The sequence below is a fragment of the Triticum aestivum genome, chromosome 6B (genome assembly GCF_018294505.1).
Source record: "Triticum aestivum cultivar Chinese Spring chromosome 6B, IWGSC CS RefSeq v2.1, whole genome shotgun sequence".
Taxonomy (NCBI): domain Eukaryota; kingdom Viridiplantae; phylum Streptophyta; class Magnoliopsida; order Poales; family Poaceae; genus Triticum; species Triticum aestivum.
In genome coordinates, this window is record NC_057810.1 from 247,774,720 (window position 1) to 247,778,956 (window position 4,237).

The following is a 4,237-nucleotide window of genomic DNA, read 5'->3' on the forward strand; positions in this document are numbered from 1 at the left end:
ATTGATGATGTGGCTTTGAATGGTGCAATTTGAACACAGAAAAACAAGGGGGTTCAAATAAGTTCAAAAGAAATGAAATCCCTTTGTAACAGACGAGTTTCCGTATCAAACCCTGATACTTCAAAGGAGATTGTCTGTTTTGTACACGAAGTGCATCCAGTTTTTGCCGTAAGCCTCTCTACTTTGTTGCACATGCTATGTGGGTGAAATGATGATACCATGCCAACTTGGAACCTTATCAAAGTTCATTTAAAATGCTTTTGAATTTCATGGTCTTATAGCTCAAAATAATCAGTAAATGCATGGAAGATAACAAATGAAGTCAAAAAGGGTTGTAAATTGATATGTGGCTTTGAATGGTGCAATTTGAAAACAGAAAAACAAGGGGGTTCAAATAAGTTCAAAAAAAATGAAATTCCTTTGTAACATACGAGTTTCCGTATGAAACCCTGATACTTCGAAGGAGATTGTCTGTTTTGTACACGAAGTGCATCCAGTTTTTCCCGTAAGCCTCTGTACTTTCTTGCACATGCTATGTGGGTTAAATGATGATACCATGCCAACTTCGAACCTTATCAGAGTTCATTTCAAATGCTTTTCAACTTCATGGTCTTATAGCTCGAAATAATCAGTAAATGCATGAAAAATAACAAATGAAGTCAGAAAGGGTTGTAAATTGATGATGTGGCTTTGAGCGCTGCATTTTGAACACAGAAAAACAAGGGGGTTCAAATAAGTTCAAAAGAAATTAAATCCCTTTGTAACAGACGTGTTTCCGTATGAAACCCTGATACTTCGAAGGAGATTGTCTGATTTGTACACGAAAGTCATTCGGTTTTGGCCGTAAGCCTCTCTACTTTGTTGCACATGCTATGTGGGTGAAGTGATGATACCATGCCAACTTGGAACCTTTGCAGAGTTGATTTCAAATGCTTTTCAACTTCATGGTCTTATAGCTCAAAATAATCAGTAAATGCATGAAAAATAACAAATGAAGTCAAAAAGGGTTGTAATTGATGATGTAGCTTTGAATGGTGCATTATGAACACAGAAAAACAAGGGGGTTCAAATAAGTTCAAAAGAAATGAAATCCCTTTGTAACATACGAGTTTCCGTATGAAACCCTGATACTTCGAAGGACATTGTCTGTTTTGTACGCGAAGTGCAACCAGTTTTTGTCGTAAGCCTCTCTACTTTGTTGCACATGCTATGTGGGTGAAATGATGATACCATGCCAACTTCGAACCTTATTAGAGTTCATTTCAAATGCTTTTCAACTTCATGGTCTTATAGCTCGAAATAATCAGTAAATGCATGAAAAATAACAAATGAAGTTAGAAAGGGTTGTAAATTGATGATGTGGCTTTGAATGGTGCATTTTGAACATAGAAAAACAAGGGGGTTCAAATAAGTTCAAAAGAAATTAAATCCCTTTGTAACAGACGTGTTTCCGTATGAAACCCTGATACTTCGAAGGAGATTGTCTGTTTTGTACATGAAAGTCATTCGGTTTTTGCCGTAAGCCTCTCTACTTTGTTGCACATGCTATGTGGGTGAAGTGATGATACCATGCCAACTTGGAACCTTTTCAGAGTTGATTTCAAATGCTTTTCAACTTCATGGTCTTATAGCTCAAAATAATCAGTAAATGCATGAAAAATAACAAATGAACTCAAAAAGGGTTGTAATTGATGATGTGGCTTTGAATGGTGCATTTTGAACACAGAAAAACAAGGGGGTTCAAATAAGTTCAAAAAAAATGAAATCCCTTTGTAACAAACGAGTTTCCGTATGAAACCCTGATACTTCGAAGGAGATTGTCTGTTTTGTACACGAAGTGCATCCAGTTTTTTCCGTAAGCCTCTCTACTTTGTTGCACATGCTATGTGGGTGAAATGATGATACCATGACAACTTGGAACCTTATCAGAGTTTATTTCAAATGCTTTTCAATTTCATGGTCTTATAGCTCGAAATAATCAGTAAATGCATGAAAAATAACAAATGAAGTTAGAAAGGGTTGTAAATTGATGATATGGCTTTGAATGGTGCATTTTGAACATAGAAAAACAAGGGGGTTCAAATAAGTTCAAAAGAAATTAAATCCCTTTGTAACAGACGTGTTTCCGTATGAAACCCTGATACTTCGAAGGAGATTGTCTATTTTGTACACGAAAGTCATTCGGTTTTTGCCGTAAGCCTCTCTACTTTGTTGCACATGCTATGTGGGTGAAGTGATGATACCATGCCAACTTGGAACCTTTTCAGAGTTCATTTCAAATGCTTTTCAACTTCATGGTCTTATAGCTCAAAATAATCAGTAAATGCATGAAAAATAACAAATGAACTCAAAAAGGGTTGTAATTGATGATGTGGCTTTGAATGGTGCATTTTTAACACAGAAAAACAAGGGGGTTCAAATAAGTTCAAAAAAAATGAAATCCCTTTGTAACAAACGAGTTTCCGTATGAAACCCTGATACTTCGAAGGAGATTGTCTGTTTTGTACACGAAGTGCATCCAGTTTTTCCGTAAGCCTCTCTACTTTGTTGCACATGCTATGTGGGTGAAATGATGATACCATGACAACTTGGAACCTTATCAGAGTTTATTTTAAATGCTTTTCAATTTCATGGTCTTATAGCTCAAAATAATCAGTAAATGCATGAAAAATAACAAATGAAGTCAAAAAGGGTTGTTAATTGATGATGTGGCTTTGAATGGTGCATTTTGAACACAGAAAAACAAGGGGGTTCAAATAAGTTCAAAAGAAATGAAATCCCTTTGTAACAGACGAGTTTCCGTATGAATCCCTGATACTTCGAAGGAGATTGTCTGTTTTGTACACGAAGTTCATCCAGTTTTTGCCATAAGCCTCTCTACTTTGTTGCACATGCTATGTGGGTGAAATGATGATGCCATGCCAACTTGGCACCTTATCAGAGTTCATTTCAAATGCTTTTCAATTTCATGGTCTTATAGCTCAAAATAATCAGTAAATGCATGAAAAATAACAAATGAATTCAAAAAAGGTTGTAAATTGATGATGTGGCTTTGAATGGTGCATTTTGAACACAGAAAAACAAGGGGGTTCAAATAAGTTCAAAAGAAATGAAATCCCTTTGTAACAGACGAGTTTCCGTATAAAACCGTGATACTTCGAAGGAGATTGTCTGTTTTGTACACGAAGTGCATCCAGTTTTTGCCGTAAGCCTCTCTACTTTCTTGCACATGCTATGTGGGTGAAATGATGATACCATGCCAACTTCGAACCTTATCAGAGTTCATTTCAAATGCATTTCAACTTCATGGTCTTATAGCTCGAAATAATCAGTAAATGCCTGAAAAATAACAAATGAAGTCAGAAAGGGTTGTAAATTGATGATGTGGCTTTGAATGCTGCATTTTGAACACAGAAAAACAAGGGGGTTGAAATAAGTTCAAAAGAAATTAAATCCCTTTGTAACAGACATGTTTCCGTATGAAACCCTGATACTTCGAAGGAGATTGTCTGTTTTGTACACGAAAGTTATCCGGTTTTTGCCGTAAGCCTCTCTACTTTGTTGCACATGATATGTGGGTGAAGTGATGATACCATGCCAACTTGGGACCTTTTCAGAGTTCATTTCAAATGCTTTTCAACTTCATGGTCTTATAGCTCAAAATAATCAGTAAATGCATGAAAAATAACAAATTAAGTCAAAAAGGGTTGTGATTGATGATGTGGCTTTGAATGGTGCATTTTGAACACAGAAAAACAGGGGAGTTCAAATAAGTTCAAAAGAAATGAAATCCCTTTGTAACAGACGAGTTTCCGTATGAAACCCTGATACTTCGAAGGACATTGTCTGTTTTGTACACGAAGTGCAACCAGTTTTTGCCTTAAGCCTCTCTACTTTGTTGCACATGCTACGTGGGTGAAATGATGATACCATGCCAACTTGGAACCTTATCAGAGTACATTTCAAATGCTTTTGAATTTCGTGGTCTTATAGCTCAAAATAATCAGTAAATGCATGGAATATAACAAATGAAGTCAAAAAGGGTTGTAAATTGATGATGTGGCTTTGAATGGTGCAATTTGAACACAGAAAAACAAGGGGGTTCAAATAAGTTCAAAAGAAATGAAATCCCTTTGTAACAGACGAGTTTCCGTATAAAACCCTGATACTTCGAAGGAGATTGTCTATTTTGTACACGTAGTGCATCCAGTTTTTGCCGTAAGCCTCTCTACTTTCT